This window comes from Nelumbo lutea, chromosome 3 (assembly GCF_056320005.1).
Source record: "Nelumbo lutea isolate HS-2025 chromosome 3, American lotus-T2T, whole genome shotgun sequence".
NCBI classification, from domain to species: Eukaryota; Viridiplantae; Streptophyta; class Magnoliopsida; order Proteales; family Nelumbonaceae; genus Nelumbo; species Nelumbo lutea.
This window is the reverse complement of record NC_142686.1, coordinates 64,948,570-64,969,338: the sequence shown is the minus strand read 5'-3', so window position 1 is coordinate 64,969,338 and position 20,769 is coordinate 64,948,570. Positions and strand designations below refer to the sequence as shown.

The window sequence follows — 20,769 nt, the reverse complement described above, 5'->3', positions numbered from 1 at the left end:
TTTATTGGAGTTTTCCATGTTGTTTCCAGTGGCCAGTCTTCTTGCAGGACAATTCTGTTTCTAGTGGCCAGTCTTCTTGCAGAAGTGACAGGCATCCGATGCTTTGTCTTTCTTCTCCCTTTTGCCTTTCTATGACTTCTTTGGCTTCCTCTTTCTCTTGCCTGTTTTGCTAGCTTCAACAAGCATAGCTACAGGCTCATCATTTTTAATCAGTTCTTCAGATCTTTGCAACATATTGATTAGCTCTTGCAAGCTGACATTCAGCTTGTTCATGTTATAGTTCATGATGAACGGATTAAAGGAAGGAGGCAAAGAATTAAGGATAGCGTATATCTGGGTTGCGAGGTCCAGCCCAGATCCAAGAGCCTCCAGTTCATTGATGTAACCCATCATCCGAAGACAATGGTCGTGAACTTGTTGGCCCTTGGACATTTGAATGGTCATGAACTGCTTCAAGACCTTTTGCCGAGTAGAACGATTATGCTCTTCATACATTGTCCTCAGGCTGTCCAATATGTCCTTGGCAAGTTTAATCTGATCGAACTGCCTCTGTATTGGGTTGTCCAAGGAGGCGATGATGTAACACCGGGCTAGGGAGTTTTTCTCCTCCCATTCCTGATAGTCTCTCCTTCGGGCCTCAGAAGCCCTGTCTCCTGGACGCTCCGGGGCAGGATTCTTTGCCACTTTGTCCAACTTTTCTGAAGTTAGGACCAGCATAAGGTTCCTGTACCAGTCGGCGTAGTTTGGGCCCTTAAGCTTATTGTCATCAAGAAGCTTTGCAAAAGATCCGTTTGCTATTTTCTGATAAAAGAGCAAACATTAGTCCACAACCTAATTTGATTCATGTTCATTTCATAGATATGGCTTTTAATCTACGATCCATTTCCATTTATTCATCTTTGAGATTTCCCTCCTTTCTCAGTGACGGATACTACGGGTTGTCTCTGGAAATGTGGGAAATCACATAGAGTGCATGGAGCCAACTGTTTCAACTGCATAACCCACCACCTTTCTGTAAAGGATCATATCCACTCATCATATGAGTTTCCCTTTGGCCTCTATCAGAGAAGGTTTAGAGCCGTTTTCAGGTAAACCTTTCTGTCCAGTGAGTGCTCACCCATCATATTCGTGAACGCCAAGGTACCGTGAGAGAGTTCCCATTTTATAGTGAAACCCCTCCCACATCGGTCTATGACGCCCCTATCATCTTATGAAACACTCAGACAAGCCCAACAGTAAATGGATAGCCCATTTTCTGGTGCGTTTCCTCATTACTGAATGACCCATCCTCATGCTAATGATGGATGGCCTTTAGAGAGTTCATCATATGAATCTCCCTATCATTTGCACTCATATTAGCTGGAGGGAACAAACAATTACGCCCTAGTTTAATTTAGGTCAAACCAAAGTGGCTCCCACTGACTTTTATAAAGCCAGATTTCGGTGGGCCTTAAATCAGATAGGGTTCCATACGTAACTTCTTGATGAGGTGTGGGGCCCACCACTGAGGGAAGTCATCCAATGACCAAAAGGGAAACCATGGCAATGATGTGCATTTATCCATGGTGTGCGCAAGAGCCACTATCGAATGAGCATGGGCCAAATACTTATGGCCCATGTATGCAGCACATCACACATCCATACATCTCATGCAGAGATAAATTGATCCAATCAATTAATTATCTGTAAGGCCATTTGGAAGCCCGTTAAAATTCCATAATATTAACCATTAATATTATCTAGGTATATGGGCTGAATTAGGGTTACCCAGTTCGGCCCATATAGCTTTATCCTTTAAAATGGGCTTTTGCAGTTTTAATTATTTAAAATTGGGCCTTTACAGGATGGGCCGAATTAAGAATTTAATTAAATATCAATCCTTAGGCCCATTAGGGGAAAATCAGGGCTGACTTTCAGCTTTCATTAAACCCTAGATTTGGTCCAAATAGTTTGAACCAATCTTGGTTCGAATGGGTCTGGGGTTTGATTTTTAATTAAATCCTTAATTCAAGAAAATAATCTAAAATTAAATAATTGATAAAAGAAAAACAAAAAAAAGTTAATCAGGGCTGTTCGCACACTCCATCCTGCAAAACGGTGGTTAGATCACAGATTGTAGTTTCTTAAACTACAAATTGCAGATAGCGAATCTCCCATCTGCGAAATCTCCTCTGCGTCGCCACCTTCGATCCATAATTAAAAATAAATAGAAATCCTATTTCTATTAATTATTACATCAGATCGAATGCCTATAAATTGAGTCTAAAAATAAAAAAAAATTATTTATAGACCAAATGTAATAAATAAATTCAATAAACTGCAAATCTTGCAGTTCTCCCTACGCAAACCAAGAGTTCGATCCCCTCTTGTACGAACAACCCATAAATCAAGAAAATTATAGAGAACTATTCTAAATAATAATCAAATTTATTTAAAATTAATTTCAGATTATTTGCCTATCTATTTTGGGAACAAATTTCCCAAAACCCATATTTGCGCAAATTCATTAGAACACCTTCTCCCTATTTGCGCAGGTTCAGATCTGAAACAGAATGGTTCAAGATTTGAACCATGGCTCTGGTACCACTGAAGGGATAGGAAATCCATCACATGGACGCCCAAGATTGCGGACTAAAGGGGGCGAATTTAAAAAAATTTTCTTTCCCTTCAATTGGGAATCGAATTCCCTATTTAGAAAATCATATTTTCAATGATCATTCTTGAACCATAAACTGAACCAGATCTATACCAAAATGAGGAGAGAGAGATAATACCTGATATAGAGAAATAGTATCTCTCAATAGAGGTGTTCACGCCCAAGGTAGAAACCAAAATCTGCTCCCACTGAAGATGGCGCAGTGCAAGGTGGAGCAGAATCAGTAGTGTCCTTCCTAAGAACTTGATTCTTCCCAAGAATCACCTGGATGGCTTGTGACTACAACTCCTACCAATCTTTTCCCCAAAAGATTGGAATCAAAATCCAATCTTGATTTCTCCCAAACAATGGAGATCGAACTGCTATAGGCGGCGACTGCAAGAAGGAGGTGGCTAAAAAGAATTTGCAGGGTGCAGAATTCTCTCCTTTGTTATCTCAGCTCTAAAAACAAGACCTGAGTCTATTGGATGTGTGTCTAAAGGCTGCCACCCCCTATTCCTTTTATAGACTTAAAGGGATCAGCTCCTAATCCCATTTGGAGTTGCTAACCCAAATAATATCTGGATTAGAAGTCCCTTTAAGATAAGGATTATCTTATCCGTAGATTAGATCAGTCAGCTCCTAATCTAATTAGGAAGTTTCCAAATCTAAATCTCATTTAGATATTGGACTCTCTGAGTGGATAGGGTGTGGGCTCAATCCTATCAGCTGATCTTATCTCAGAATTCGCCCCTTAAAGACTAATCAAATTAGCCCAGTTCGAAATGGGCTTATGGTCCATTTACGGTTATGTATTCATTAAGCCTTCCAAACTGCTGCCTAGTTGGGTTTCCTTGTATGGCGCTGGACCCAAACATTGATCTATACATTAGTCACATGGGTTCAGCCCAGCCTTTATTACAAGTCCTGGCCGAATACACTGTGATGGACAATGCACCCCCTGAAACCCATCAGATGGGCTCTATGGGCCCAACACTTACCCTAAGTGGTCCCTGGGCCAAGCCACCTTGTAACACACAGGGACTGTGGGTAGATGCAAGATTAGCCCATCAGGTATTATCCTCAATGGCCTTACACTTAACCTCTCAGCCCATAATGATCATACACTGCCCGACAAGAGAGGACCTCTCCCTCGGCTGCAAGGAACAGTATTCCACTCTCTCAAATATAGATCCCGGGAATTAAAACATTTTGCAAATCATTTCGAAACCATAATTTATATACTTTTATATCTCATATAAAATATATTTTGTAAAACAAATCTCAACGATTGAAATCGGCTGCCGACAGTCTTGGTTTCCATCAGTGAGAGTGCATCCCCGATCATTACCTTTGTCCGACAAAGGGGTTGATCCTGTCACTGTGATCATCCACTCAGATGAATTCTTAGACTGTCCCAACATACCCAGGTTTTGACCCCCGCTAAGGATCTCACTGATTGGTACATCAAAGACAGCCCAATCCGACACCTAGTGCAGTATCATAATTGAGTCTAGGGGTCGGATGTAACTTTCCAGTTTTGCCCATCAATCTCCAAGGTTCAGGGCAATACTGAAAATCTGGTCCAATTCAAAGATTCAATTAATCCCACATTATGTGTGCCTAGAGTCTCACCCTGGTAGCTGAGACAAGTCACCCCAACCGATTTAGTGGCACCATAGTGTCAGACTTGTCAGGATAGGTCTCCCCAGACCGACCCACTGGCTGTGAACATTCTAAACTAATACGAGTCTCATCAAGTGTCCAGTTTAAGGGTATTTCATAGAAACATACCAAGGGAACATGAATCAAATATGCACTTTTATTCATTTACAATAAATTCATAAAGTACATCATTTTGATTGAAGCTAAGGGCATACAAAATTATCTAACATGCTCTTCATACATTATCTTGAGACTGTCCAATATGTCAATGCCTAGTTCGATCTGATTGAACTGCCTCTTTATTGGATTATCCAACGAGGCAATGATGCAGCAGTGGGCAAGGGAGTTTTTCTCCTCCCATTCATGATATTCACTCATTTGGGCCTTAGAAGCCTATCTTTCGGATAATCTGGGGTAGGATTTTTGGCTATCTTATCCAATTTCTCAAAAGTTAAAGCCAGCATAAGGTTTCAATACCAGTCAGCATAGTTTGGTCCCTTAAGCTTATCATCAAGAAGCTTTGCAAATTGTCTGTTTGCCATTTTCTGATAAAAGAGTAAGCATCAGTCCACAACTTAATTTGATTCATGTTCATTACATAGATATGAATTTTAATCTATGTTACATTCTCATTTGTTCATATCTGAGATTTCCATCCTATCTCAGTAACGAAGACAACGACTTGTCTTTGGAAATGTGGGAAACCACATAGAGTGCATGGAGCCAACTGTTTCAACTGCAAAACCCCACCACCTTTCTGTGAATGATCATATCCACTCATCTTATGAGTTTTCCCTTTGGCCTCTGTTAGACAATGTTCATTGCCATTTTAGGTTAAACATTTTTGTTCAATAAATGCTTACCCATCATATTCGTGAGCGCCAAAGGTACCGTGAGAGAGTTCCCATTTTCTGATAAAGCCCCTCCAACATCGGTCTATGACACTCGTATAATCTTATGAAACACTCAGACAAATCCAACAACAAATGGATAGCCCATTTTCTAGTGTGTTTCCTCATTACTGAAGGACCCATCTTCATGTTAATGATGAAAGGCCTTTAGAGAGTTCATCATATGAACATCCCTATCACATGCACTCATATTGCTGGAGGGAACAAGAATTACGCCCTAGCTTAATTTAGGTCAAACCAGAGTGGCTCCCACTAATTTTCATAAAGCTAGATTTCAGTGGGCCCTAATCGGCTAGGGTTTCACACGTATTCTCTTCAGGAGGTGTGGGGCCCACCACAAAGGGAGATCATCCAATGATCTTATGGGACACCATGGCAATGATGTTCATTCAGCCATGGTGTGCGTAAGAGCCACTGTCAAATTTGCATGGGTCAAGTACTTATGCCCCATGTACATTACACGTCACACATCCATACATCACATGCATGGATAAATTGATCCAATCAATTAAATATCTGTAAAGCCCAAAATTAAAGCCCATTTTAATCCATAACATTAACAATTAACATTATCTAGGTATATGGGCCGAATTAGGGTTAAGCAGTTCGGCCCATATAGCTTTCCTACAAAAGTGGGCTTTTAGTAGTTTTAACAATTTACAACTGGGCCTTACAGGTTGGGCCGAATTAAACTCTTAATTAATTAAATAGGGTTTGATCTTTAATTATAGGTTCAGTCCAACCAGTTTGGACCAGTCTAGTTCGAATGGGTCTAGGGTTTGATTTTTAATTAAAGATTTAATTCAAGAAAATGATCTGAAATTAAATACTAATCAAAGAAAAGCAATAATCAGTCAAGAAGGATTGTTCGCACAACACATCTTGCAAAACAGAGGTTCATAGAATGCAATTTCATAAACTGCAAATCACAGATTGCGATATCCCCATCTGCGAAATCAGTACGCCATCTTCGATCCAAAAAAAAAATAGAAACCCTAAAAATTCTATTAATATTAAATCAGTTCGAATCCTATACATTCAGTCTAAAAAATAAAAAAAAAAATATTTTACGGACCAAAATAAATAGGAACTACAAAAACGTAGTTTTCTGCGCTAATCAAGATTTCAATCTCCAGTTGTACGAACAACCCATAAATCAAGAAAATTATAAAGAACAATTCTAAATAAAATTCAGATTTATAAAATTTAATTTCAGACCATTTGCCCTCTATCTGAAAAACAATTTTTCAGAAGAAAAAAACTTAAACTGGGCAAATTGGATAGAACGCCTTCTGCCCATTTGCATAGGTTCAGATTTACATTAATTCGGTTCAAGACTTGAACCTCGCTCTGATACCACTGAAGGGATTAGAAATCCATCATATGGATGGCCGAACCCTGCAGGTGGGTTGGGCGAAATTTCAAAAATTTCCTCCTCATCTAGGAATCACTTTCTTTGTTTTAGAAAATCTGCATTTTCAATGATCAATCTTGAACCATAAACCAAACTAGATCTGAAACCAGAAGCATGAGACGAATATACCTAATACAGAGAAACAGTATCTCCCAATGGAGGTGTTAACACCCAATGTAGGAACCAAAGACTGCTCCCACTGAATATGGCGCAATGTAGGATGGAGCAAAATCAGCAATGTTCCTCCAAAAGAACTGAACCCTTCTCAAGAATTCGTTGGAGGCAATGAGTACGCCTTCTAATCAGCCTTTCGCTAAAGACTGATATCAAGATCCAATCTTGATCACTCCTGATAGAAACAGGAAATCGAACTGACAGTAATGGCGGCGGTAGGAAGGAGGCGGCAAGGAAAAATCAGCTCAGTCTCATTGGGTGTTGTGTTCTCTCTCTGAATTTCAAATGTGATTGATCTTCTATAACTGTCGCCTCTTCTTTATTATAACCTTAAAGGGATCAACTCTTAATCTCATTAAGAGATGTTGATCCAAATCATATTTGGATCTGAATTCCCTTTAAGAGATAAGGATAGATCCTTATCTTATCTGTAGATTAGATCAACCCTCTCCTAATCTGATTAAGAGGTTTTCAGATCTGAACTTGTATTTAGATTTGGACTCTCTGAGTGGATAGGATAAGACCCTATCATATCTGTTAATCTAATCCCAGATTCGCCCCTTCTTTAACTTATCAAATCAGTCTAGTTCGAAATGGGTTTTATGCCCATTAATAGTATGTGCTCACTTAGCATTCCAAATTGCTGCCCAATTGGGCTTTTTTGTATGGCGTGGGACCCAAGCATTGATCTATACATCAACCACAAGGGTTCAACCCAACATTTGTTACAAGGTCTAGCCGAATTCACTAGATAGCCCAATGAACCCCTTGAGCCCATCACATAAACTCTATGGGCCTAACACATACATTAAATGGTCCCTGGGCCAAGCAACCTTGTAATACCAAAGGACTGTGGGCAGATACAAGATTAGCCCATCAGGTATTACCCTTAATGGTCTTACACTTAACCTCTCAGCCCATAATGATCATACAATGCCCGACAAGAGAGGACATCTCCCTCGACTGCAAAAGACAGTGTTGCACTCTCTGCTCACATTGATCCCGAGAATTAAAACCTTTTGCAAACAATATGAAACTGTAACATATATATACTTTTATATCTCATATAAAATATATTTTACAAAACATATCTCAACGATTGAAATCAACTATTAGTAGTTTTGGTTTTCATCAGAGAGAGTGCATCATCGATCATTACATTTGTCCAACATATCTAAGTTTTGACCCCTTCTAAGGATCTTACTGATTGGCATATCAAAGACATTCTAATCCGATACCTAGTGCAGTATCATAATCAAGTATAGGGGTTAGGTGTAATTTTTCAGTTTTGCCCAGTAATCTCCAAGGTCCAGGGCAATACTGAAAATCTGATTCGGTTCAATGTTACAAATAATTCTACACTACATGTGCTTTGGGTCTCATCCTAATAGCTAAAATAGGTCGTCCCAACACTTGGCAGCACACCAGTGTTAGCCTTTTAATAGGATAAATCTCCCCAGACTTATGCAACGGCTATGAACATTCTAAACTAACACGAATCTCAATAAGTGTCTAGTTTAAGGGTAGTACACAGAAATACACCACAAGAACATGAATCAAATATGCATTTTATTCAATTAAAATAAATGTCATAAGTACATCAAACTAAATGGAACTAAGGGCATACAACTGTGTAACAGCAAGGAACAATGTTACAACTCTACTCACATGGATCCCAGGAATTAAAACCTTTTGCAAACATTTTGAAACCATATATGTATATCTATATATAAATATATTTTGCAAAACAAATTTCAACAATTGAAATTAACTGCCGGTAGTTTTAGTTTCCATCAGAGAGAGTGCATCCCCGATCATTCACTTTGTCCAACAAAGGAGCTGATCCTATCACTATGATCACCCACTCAGATGAATTCTCGAACTGTCCCAACATACCCATATTTTGACCCCTCTAAGGATCTCACTGATTAATATATCAAATACAGCCTAATCTGACACCTAGTGCAGTATCATAGTCGAGTCTAGGGGTCAAGTGTAACATTTTAGTTTTGCTCATCAATCTCCAAGGTCTAAGGCAATATTAGAATTTTGGTCCGGTTCAAAGTTTCAAGAAACCCACACTGCATGTACCTTAGGTCTCACCCTAGTAGCTGAGACAAGTCACCCCAACCAACTTGATGGCACATCAGTGTCAACCTTGGCAAGATAAATATCTCTAGATCTATCCAATGTATATGAAGATTCTAAACTAACACGAGTCTCATATGTGTCCTGTTTAAGGATATTACACAGAAACACACCATAATAACATGAATCAAATATATACTTTATTCATTTACATTAAATGTTATAAGGTATATCATTTGGATTGGAGATAAGGGCATACACTGTCTAACAACTTCCAATTTCCCTTAGGTCCAATCTGGTATAAGCCGGAGTCCCAGACTTTTCACGTGTTTCTCAAACACTATCAGTGGCTTTGTCAATGGGTTTGCCACATTCTCCGTTGATGCTACCTTTAAACATCAATCTCCCGTAGATCCAGTGTTGTTACATAGTGGAATGGGTGATGTGCGGAATTCCATATTTTAGAATAAACACCTTCATTCATTAGGCAGTCTCATTTACAACAATGTATTCGGCTTGGGTTGTGAACTGTTATTCTTACTACTTAAGATCCCTTTTTGTTGCTTTTCTAGTAAATAGCACACGATACTATCGTGAAAACATATACATATATAGACTTTCTATCATTTGGATCTGATTGGAAGTCGGCATTAGTATACCCCTAGATTTGTAATGAGCTACCATTGAATACCAGACAAAACTTTTTTGTCCTTCTAAGATACTTAAGTATGTTTTTCATAGCAATGCAATGTTCTTGCCCTAGGTTGGCCTGGAATCTGATTACCACTCACTGCCTGAGCGATTTCAACCATTCTTAAATTCTCCGTATGCGAGAAATTTGTTATTTCGTATAATAGTAATCACATCACTCTTTGATAAATCCTATTCATGCATGTTAAATTCGTATTGAGCTTTTCCAACGAATTGGGTCGTTGTAAGGCTTTTTTGTGAATTGGGCTTCTCTACTAACTGAACTTCTCTACGAATTGGCTAAGACTTAGGGCTCGATTTTGACCTTGATGCAATCTATCAAAACGCAAAACATGAAAGTTGTAGAGTTTTTCCCTATTTTTCCAATGCATCTTGAATTATCACAATTAGAGTTCGGATGGAAGAGTTATGCCCAGATTACCGTACGGCACTGAAACTGTGTAAAATTACCTGATTATTTCGTGTCCTAAATCAAAATTCAAGAATAATGAGTCTAATTAGGTACTAAATAAGTGTAAATGACTGAATATTAAGGGATAAAAATATAATAATTTTTATTCTCATCATAGTGGTATCTAGAAATGAGAGGATGCCCAATGATGAACCCGGCTCCAGGTTGAATTCAGTTCTTCCGAATCATACTGAATGTGTGAGGAAGAAGCTAGATGAAAAAAAAAAAAAAAAAAAGAAGAGGCAATTCAATTCATACCCTCATAACAAAAAAATTCATACCCTTAGAAAATGAGAAAGCATAATGGACAAAAATCAGTGGAAATGGTAACCAAATCTAACCCTATCATGTGTTTTCTATGTTCAATAGAACAAGAAGATTTGTAGTATATTAATAACAAGTTGTCAATGTTAAATAAAAGACAACTAACCCAAGATGCAATAATGAGATGAGGCTACTCTCCACTCATTGCAGCACCAGATGAATGGGAGACGAATCAATCCCATGAAGGTGATATTCTAGAATCCAGATGAAAATCCACCACATTAGAAAAATTATAATCATCCAATCAAAATACATCGTCAGAGAGTTTTCTGGCTGTGCATCCTTGTGCACCAAATCAGATGCAACTGTAATCAAGTTGGTCATTTTTTTTGCCTTTTCAACATACAATCTCATAGACTAAATTCTATGGCAGAAAATGAAGGTCAGACCACCAAAACTACTTGTTTGATGGAACAAGAAACAGGATTGAAAGATGAGTTATCTCATCCATGCATCCATCCTTAAAAGCAGAAATATGGCCACCAAAATCTATACTTTTGGGTAACAACATTTCCCAGTATGGACCAGTCTCTGATCCCTAGGCAGAAAGAGGATCATGAAGACCAATAGGCATCTATAGAAAATCATTGTACCTCAGTAACTCAATAGCAAACAGTTTGGATTGTCTCACTTCAGACCACATGTAGAATAACCAAATTTAATGCAATGCACCCAAACTTTCCTTACAAACAAAGCCATTTACTGATGCCTTCTCTGTCCATCCAAAAGAACCTGACCGCTTAGCGTCCTGATAGAAGAAATAGGCGTGTTATACAGCTAAAAATGGTGGAATTGTCTAACCATTTTGTGTGCCTCTCCATTAAGGTTAAGTGTTTACATACAAAGAAACGAAATAGGAGTAAATGAACCATTTAACAAAATAAATGGTCACATTTATAAACAACATTTGTTCACATGCTTTCAGATTGCAATCAGTAAAAGAGAGGAAAAAGAAATTGCCAAAAAGAGAGGAAACACATGGACCTGTCCACTCGTAAATACAACCCTAAGGCTAGGTGAAAAAAATAGGAAAACATGGATAATGAATCAGAATGATTACTTCTTAGTAAAGTCATTTTGCACAGCCCTTGTGAGAAACACACAACTTGTTTCCTTGAAAATTTTCATTCCTCATATGGACTACTTTCCTAGACAAGATCTCAACAACTGGCCACCTTATATCATGGGGACAGGACATGGAAAATAAATATGCCCCATGCAATGTAATGGAGTCCGTCTCTCAATTATTGATTAATTTCGTTTTCTTAAATGAGATTTGGGTCCATTTTGTCATCATGTTCCAAAAGCAGTGGATTACCCCCAAGGACTTCAGCCCTAGTGTCATCTCATCCAGTGAGGGATCACAGCCCTAGAGAATGTATCTTGAGGAACACAATCTCTAATCAAACTGATATTAATTAAATTGTTGCAACTATTTACACAATCTCTTTAGTTCAATCTATAGAAATAGAAGATATTAATTAAATTTGGATTTCCAATATTTATATCTAATCAAACCGATACATGTCTAGTTCCTTCGCATCAAGCTGCCCACTGTATATCAGCTTCTGCAGCCTTTCACCAACCAGATTGACATGCTCTTTTCCAATATCCAATGAATACTCCAGAATAGGAAGGCCAATCAAGTAAGCAACTGAGACTCAATGGAAATTTGATTTCGTCATACTTCTGTCTTACAGAGGAAGAAATGTAACTGTAAAATGAAAAAAATTATCAACAAATTACTAATTGGAAAATCTAAGCCACATCAATGGTAGAGCATCATTTGTAACTAATATCAGACGCTGGTGGATGTAGAATACTGACCAAGCAAAGACAAATAGTAATGACCAATTTGGTGATGCCAACAATCTAATATATCACTAAGTTTTGAACGCCAAAAAAATCATAGTGAGATAGAAAGCTATCAGTTGAATGGATGGTAACCTTACTGGATTAAATTTTCATGGTGTTTAATGTTTCAATAAGACATTTTAATTTGAGGTAGAAGAGGTAGAAAAACGAGGTCTTGGTGTGAAATGGGAAGAAATATAACTGAAATGTCTCAGAGAAAAAAAGAAAAAAAAAAAATCTCTTTTATGTTATTTTGAGGGCCATAGAAAAGAGCCTAAGGGAAATTTATAACAGGAAGTTAAAATGTTTTTTCCACCTTGCTGTGTGCTTTAGAGGGATGACAGATTGGAAGTTGAATGGGACCTTTTCCAGTCATGTTATAATAAGACATCTTTGACTATTGATTGTTTTATATCAGGAAGAGATGCTTTCTATATAAATTCTTCTCAATAAAGATTACATAACAAATGGGCTGCTTTATGTCTTGCAACTCTTTCCTGATAATCAGGAAAAAAAGATGAAAATCCACCAATAGCAGCCTGAAGAAGCCTACAAAAGTAGAATAATTAGGTTTGAGATGATTTGTATGACTACTCTGTCATTGCAGCATATAAACTATTACAAATCCACAATAGAATATGAATTTCTTAAAGCTTCAATACTTGAGGGATTTTTCTTTCTAACATGGAAACTTGAAAACCCTTTTTCTTTCTAAAAATAAGTTTTGAAGAAGATCCTATTCGCAAACCATTCAGGAATTTAAGTCAATTATAAAATTATAAATGGAGCATCCTCATAGATCTTAATATGCAAGATGCCTATCTCCTGCAATAGACAAAAAATCTCTCAATTTATTATATTTTTAAAGCCTTTAAAAGATGTGATTGGTGTACCATAAAGCTTGTTCAAACCAAGACTGACATTCTAAAACTGACCACTGATCCTCTTCCCAAAAAAAAAAAGAAATTAGAAAGAAAGATTTAATGTTTGTGCAAATTGTAGAAAAGGGATGACCCTGTATAATAAAGAAGACTATTTCAATACTTCCAAAGCTTCCAACATAGTACAAATGAGATCATGTTCAAGAGGATTTGATCCTGCAACCTAGAGGAAAAACAAGATCATGACATATATTGTGACATCCCAAAATAGTTCAAGCACATTACCATGAATAGTGCAAGGGAGAATCTCCAAATTTCAGTTACCCTTTCCAAATCACAATCAATAAATAGTTTATTCACATTTTATTCCCTCTATCTGCACATTATGCACCAATAGGTCAAATGAGATCCACAAGACTTCAGATGACTTCTTGTCAAGACATTTTCATAAATCATAATTTCCTTGTATAAAATCAACCAATCAATTCCATTATTTCTAATGCCAATTCTGATAATGTCTTCCAGTATCAGCCTTCAAGCTTGAGGTGCTCAGCATCTCACATGGCTTCATAGTTCTTTATCAACTGATGGGATGAAGATACCTTTTTAATTAAGATCTCAACCTCTAAAAGTCCATATTTGTGAGTAATCGGGTCCTCCAAAATCACGTGGCTTCATAGTTCTTTAACCTTAACTTCATTTAATAATATCCCAGCTTGCTTCTTAGTATTATTTTCTCTATTTTGTCCATTTCTACTAATTTGCCAATCCTTGCAAGAAGACCTATAGTAGTAATGGCTCATTAAGCTTATGAGTATTCTGGGCTGGGCCAGAGCCAAGCCACAAATTTTTGGGTCTGATGTAGGCTTGGACCCAGGCCAAGCCTGGACACAAATCTAGGCCCAAGCCTGGAAATTTGTGGACTGAGGCAGGCTTGGCTAGAAATGATCACCCCTTATAATGAAATGACTAAATTGATGCGGCTATGGTTTCTCATGTAGTATGCTGGAGTATTTGGATGGAGAGGAATTCAGGAACTGTAGAATCTATGAAGATAATGGAAAACCTTTTGTTCAAACATATGCAAATGTTTGTTTCCTCACTGATGGGGAAACCATGCTAAAAGATTTTTCAAGTGGAAAGATTTTTTATTTAGATAGAATTATATTTTGGGTGTAGAGGGTGGTGGAACATTGAACTAAAGAAGAAATTTTGCATTAGTTAAGTTTTGTACATTCTAATCATTAATAAAATTTTACAGAACAGAAAAGTAATTAATAAGCTTTTTTGGTTATTTTTTGATGAGTTAAGCTTTTTTGGTTATTAACCATAAAAAGAAGTTAAGCCAGCCTTGGAATCACTGTTTATCAAAAATTTCAAATGTTGAATTTTGAAATAAAAATGCGAAATGTACTAAATAAATTCTTTGCTCACTTCCAACCAATAAGCCAAAGATGCGATTGCATGTTGGTCACGATTAACAATAATAATAATGCAAGAATCTCCAACCAGCCATTTTCAATTTTGCACCGAGGAAATGATTATTAAAGAAAAGATATTATGTCCCATACCTATAATTTAGTTTCAAAGTCCTCAGGAGACCAGTGCATCAAATTACATTCATGATTTAATTCATGTTCTCCAGCAGCAACCTGCAGAGAAGTAAGATCCGAGGTGACATACCTGTTAAAAACAAAGTCATCATTGGCAATGAGCTTATAAGTAAATAGATTTAGGGTTTTCATAAAAGAGGCTATTGCCTGGTACAATAGCAAAACCTCTTGCTGACAAGTGAGATTTTAGTGGAGCCTGAGAGTGGACACTGTAAAAAATGCCAAAGGTAACTTCCATATTCAGTCCATCCCTCCCATGACCCTAAATAGCTTGGACAAACATTGGATAGTGGCCCTTTTAGGGCTTCTCATAATTTTGTTTGCAGAGGGATTTCTGGTCAAGTCATTCAGGGAAGAAGCCTGAGGAGGTTTTGCCTATGTGGTCATTTCCTTGAGGGATTTCTCAAGAAAATGGGACCAAAGTAATTAATGTGTTTTCACTACTTTCACAACCTGTAAACGGTAAAAGTCCATTTTTTCTTTATTGTCTGTTTTCATTCTCAAAAGTGGGTCCCAGATATTGTGTCAACAAAAGATAATGGGTGGACTAAACAATGATTCCTATGGTGAGTAAATGGGTTCCATAGATCATTTGGTGCCAACCTTACCAGAGGGACCGTTACAAGAATCAGCTACTTATTTGAACTAAAGATCGTTTTCAACCTTTCTCAACTCCAACACTTGATGCTATTGAAAAGAAATGGGCAGAGTAAGAATAGAATAGCAACAATAAAGAAAAGGAAAATGTTCAAAAATATATAATAAAACAAGGAGGAATGAGGTTTAACCTTGTACAACTCTTTCCATCATATGTCCACTCTTGTTTGTAGTAGCCTCCATTCCATAAACAACCACCATAAAATGTAGAGCTCGTTTCTGGATAAATAGGAACAACCACCATAAACAATAAATATTAAATACAAGAAAGATAACCCCAAAAACCAATGGAATGTAAAAGCAACATTACAGACCATGTCCTCACGCGGCATTTGAAGTCTAACTTTGTCAATGAAGAGATGCCAAACAAAGGCAGATCATTTTCTTTGCAATACATGATTTGCTCTGCTACCAATAAGAGGTCTATAAATAAAGCAAAGCCACAAAATCAGACTCCTGAAATATGAGAAATCACAAAAAAAAGGCAAACGGTTTTAGTACCATGTCTGCAACTTATTATGTTCTTTCCATACAGCCCATCATATAATACATATTTCTTATGTTTTATTTAGGGCTTTACTATCAAAATATAAAAGATTCAAAGGAATTTGAGGAGAGAGAAAGAAAAGGACAAAAGAAGAGTGCTCATACATTTTCTTTTTCCTCTTTTTGTTTATGAAATTATCTTTTCTTTCACTAAACAGAACATGAGAAGAATATTAGATTTTTTTGTTAAATTTTTCTGTCATTACTCTCTCTCTCTCTCTCTCTCCATCTTAATTCTTTTATTAGTAGAAAACTACAGCCTTGTTTGGCTGTTAGTAGTTTTTTACATCCAAATTATCTATTAATTGCTTTAACCATGGAACCTAGTTGTAGAATCCCCGGCTAGATGATGAACCCAACCTATCATTTGTTTCCTACAATAAAGAAAGGAAAAAACTTGTTTGCAGCTAATTGTTATGGGCCCGCGAATAGGATCTCGTCACGGGTCGGTCCACCGGGAAAACCTCCTGTTTTCCCTTGTCCCTTCCTTTGTTCAAGAGATCACCAACTCTCCTTACTCTCTTCTTGATTGAATATTTGATGCCTTTATTCACTAATAGTGGCTCCTTAAATAGGAGATTACAAGAGTCCTAATCCTAGGGGGACTCCTTGCTGAATAGGGAGACCTCCTGCTCTATCTTGATAAGATAAGACTAATAGGATAAGATAAGTCTCTCTTAATCCTAATCTAATAAGATAAGTCTCTCTTAATCCTAATCTGATAAGATAAGTCTCTCTTAATCCTATTCTGATAAGATAAGGCAACCTAATAAGATAAGATAATCTAATCTACTAACTTAATAAGATAAGATAAGAATAACAAGATAGTCTAATCTAATATGCCGAATGGATAAGACTGTTGCTGCCGAATTGGATAGGATGAGAACACCAGATCATTGCTGCTACTACTCCCAATATGCGTCCACATCATTACTCCCCTCTTGGACAACGAGCTTGTCCTCAAGCTCGAATTCAGGATGGGTGTCTTGAAACACGGTCAAAGGAATCCCGGATAGGTGGAATGACTTTGCCCTCCTGGATCAGGTTCCAATGAAGAGGGTTCATCCCCATCTTCCTCTTGTTCCACCAGGAGGCAGAAATGTCTCTTGCACTTGTGCCCTGCTGAGTAGAGTTCATCACAATTAAAACATTGTCCCCTCACCCTGTGTTCCGCCATCTCAGCCTTGGATAAGTGCTTAATAGGGGATGCAATGACGTTGCTCCCCAACTGGATGCTGATCTGGAATTGTTGCTCGTCTGTGGCTTCCGTTCTTGGCTGGCTGCTGAATATAGAGCCATTCCGAGTGATTCCGGGATGCCCATGCTGATGGAGGCCACCCCATACTGAAGGTTCCGCGGCTGAGTTGTAGCTTGCGTTCGAAGGCACGAGCTATATTCATGGTTGTGACCAGGTTGGGGAGTGTTCCATCTCCACGTCCACCCTCAAGGGTCTTGCTAACCCTGTGGTGAACATGTCTATTTGTTGGTCCAGTCATACCGAAGTTGCTCTGGCAAGGAGGGTCTGGAATTGGTGCCGGTATTCAGCTACTGTTCCCGTCTGTTTGAGGTTGATCATTTCACCTAAGGGGTTGCTTGTCAGTGGAAGCCCAAACCTAAGAAGGCAGTAGGATTTGAACTGGGTCCAACTGAGCCCGGGATCTTCCTGTTCCAATCAATAGAACCAGAGTTGTGCCTCCTCCATTAGGTGAAAGGCGGCTAGGCGTACCTTGTCTCGGTCGTCTGTTTGTTGATTGCGAAAAAACTGCTCGCACTGGTACAGCCAACCCAAGGGATCACCGTTGCCGTTGTACGGCGGAAATTCCAACCTGTTGTACTTGGGAATGACCGCAGCCCCCTGGTTGACGATCTGCTACTCGCCAGAAGACTAGAAGATCCGGTCGGCAGCCGCTAGTGGCTGCCGCCCCTTCTGTGTTCCTCTCCTTGCTAGAAAGGAATAACTCCATCAGACGCCGTAGCTCCCTGACTTCGTCCTTGATTTCCCATATTTCCGAGCTGGTCTCCACGAGCCGGTGCTCGAGTTCGTGAACCCTAGACGGCAACTGCTCCAAATCACCCATGACGCCTTGCTCTGATACCAAATTGTTATGGGCCCAGGAATAGGATGTCGTCATGGGTTGGTCCACGGGGAAAACCTCCCTTTTTCCCTTGTCCCTTCCTTTTCTTGAGGTACCTATCTTGGTGCCTTAGTGATTTGTTCAAGAGATCACCAACTCTCCTTACTCTCTTCTTGACTAAATATTCGATGCCTTTATTCACTAATAGTGGCTCCTTAAATAGGAGATTACAAGAATCCTAATCCTAGGGGAACTCCTTGCTGAATAAGGATACCTCCTGTTCTATCTTGATAAGATAAGACTGATAGGATTAGATAAGTCTCTCTTAATCCTAATCTAATAAGATAAGTCTCTCTTAATCCTAATCTGATAAGATAAGTCTCTCTTAATCCTATTATGATAAGATAAGGCAACCTAATAAGATAAGATAAAATAATCTACTAACTTAATAAGATAAGATAAGAATAACAAGATAATCTAATCTAATATGCCGAATGGATAAGACTGTTGTTGCCGAATTGGATAGGATGAGAACACCGGATCATTGCTGCTGCTGTTCCCAATACGCGTCCACATCACTAATACTCTTCTGCTCTTGCACCACTACATCCAACCCCATGCAACTAAACAATGGATCAGGACTTCATGGATTCTTTAAGCCATCACTAATACGTATATGTATGAACGTCTTCTTAGACAATATTTCTCATGGGTTTATAAGGTAGTAATCTAGGATCAAAAGAAGTAAGCTAGGATGGAAATTAGAAAAAGTTCAAGTTTACTTTATTTGTCAGAGATGAATCAGCTAGAAAACTCTTGGCCGTACTTTTTGGGCTAGAGATGTAAGTTTGGGCTAGCCTGAAGTCGAAAATATTAAGAGAACACAGGGTGTTCACTCCATTCTTCCCAAAATCCGACAGAACTTTCATTACTAATTCTATAAATTTAGAGGAAACTAAAAACATTAGGAGCACCATTTTACAAAATTATACTATATTTATTAACAATATGAATTAGGAGAAAGAAATTTTGATTTATTGATTTGTTAAAGTACATTACCTCTAAAGATGAGATAGGGGGTAGGCGTGCTAATTGGTATAAGAATGTTGATGGAGCCTGTTACGTGCCTTAGGAGAACTCATCCGTAAAAGGTAGCTGTTAGAGGAGGGAACCCAAGCATATATATACCCCATCATAGCATCCCATTCTACGGGATACCTCACATTAGCATCCCGACAAATGGTTTGTAACATCCCACCATGCTTCCGTAGTTCCCATGCCCACACAAGCTGGCTTTGCACTAGTCCACTTAGTCCCAGCCGAACACTACAATACTGACATCACCACCTGCGCCGCACGATTGCAACTGGGAGGCATAGTGTAGACTCTGATATCATTTGTTACGTGCCTTAGGAGAACTCACCCCTAAAAAGGGGGGAACCCAAGCACATATATACCCCACAACAACATCCCATTCTATGGGATACCTCACATTAGTATCCCGACAAATGGATCGTATAGGATCTTGACAAATGGATGGTAACATCCCACCATTCTATGGCTTTGCACTAGCCCACTTAGTCCCAGCCAAACACTACAATACTGATGTCACCATCTGTACCGCACATTTGCAACTGAAAGGCATGTAGCTCTGATACCATTTCAAGAAATGGAAATTAATATAGCAGATATTGCTATTGTTGGCCCTAGAAGGATTTTACCATTGAAAAAGAGAGAACGAACCAAGCAAACACTCCCTCAAGGATTCTGCCTTCAGCCCCAACCTCACGCGCGACTCCGACACTTCTCACTCCCTCATGTCTACCCTAATTCCAACTTCCTACCTAATCAATTTCAAATCTGCCACTTCTACTTGTCGCTCATCCGATGAAATATTCTACTGACCTCCATCGCCGCCCTGCATTTCATCTACCGATTCATGCGAAGAGGAATCAAGGGTTTGGGCCCTGATTAAAACCGAGGCTCACTGGAACATCGATGCTAAACCCGCACTCACCAGACTCTCACTCGCTTCATCTCCTTCAACCTCAGCAATAAGCTCTGCTCCTCCACCCTTATCTCCACTCTCCTTATTGACCATTGAAAATGTGGGAACGGTTTAAGGCCTTAGGCGAGTGAATTCACGCACGAAATATTATGAGTGCACGAAGAGTTTTTTATCAACTAAACTGGTGGTGTATTTTTGCTTGATGCTTTTTATACTTTTTAAATAAAACATTTAAATGTGCATAGTGGTAGAGGGTAAAGCACAACTTTTAAAACTACAGGCAGTCGCCATTTAGCCCCTTTAAAACTGCCGCTATTAATCAGTTGGGCTTCTCGTTCTTTCTTTGATTAATCAACAATTGATATTAGAATTGTAAAGGTACATTCCTTTTATGTTGACTTAGGAAGAGTTATTACAAGTAGATTTTGTTTTGCACTACTCAATTGCCTTCTTTAGTGTTTATACTACCTGGGTTGTTCCCTTCTTTGAATATTTTCTTATTTGAATTTTCAATCAACAATCAACTTTTCTCAATAATATATCCATGCGACTTGTTGTAAGTCTTTAGTTAAATTTGTTGTTTTTTGGGAATAAGTATTGAGACACAAACAAAAGACAAAAGAATATAAGTTTTTATTAAGTAACAAACTAAGTACAATGACTTTCAAGGCACAAAGATTAGCAAAACAAAGCTCAATGCAAATGTGTTTTAGGTGGTATGATGTCTACAAGCTCGAGCTCAAGGTTATGCAAGCTATTATT

General features: G+C 38.3%; 1 long non-coding RNA gene across 6 annotated transcripts; it reads right to left on the bottom strand.

Moving 5' to 3' along the window:
* Positions 1–10,117: 10,117 nt before the first annotated feature.
* On the bottom strand, positions 10,118–20,191 carry LOC148865351 (uncharacterized). Of its 6 annotated transcripts, XR_016109470.1 has the most exons (8): positions 19,059–20,171; positions 15,693–15,801; positions 15,510–15,597; positions 15,325–15,408; positions 14,680–14,760; positions 10,967–12,087; positions 10,480–10,567; positions 10,118–10,259 (listed from the first exon to the last, which is right to left on the bottom strand). It is a non-coding gene; the product is annotated as an uncharacterized LOC148865351 (long non-coding RNA). The 6 variants fall into 6 exon arrangements; XR_016109467.1 differs by having other exon boundaries at positions 10,480–12,087; positions 15,330–15,408; positions 19,059–20,190; XR_016109471.1 differs by having other exon boundaries at positions 10,480–12,087; positions 15,693–15,834.
* Positions 20,192–20,769: the final 578 nt, after the last annotated feature.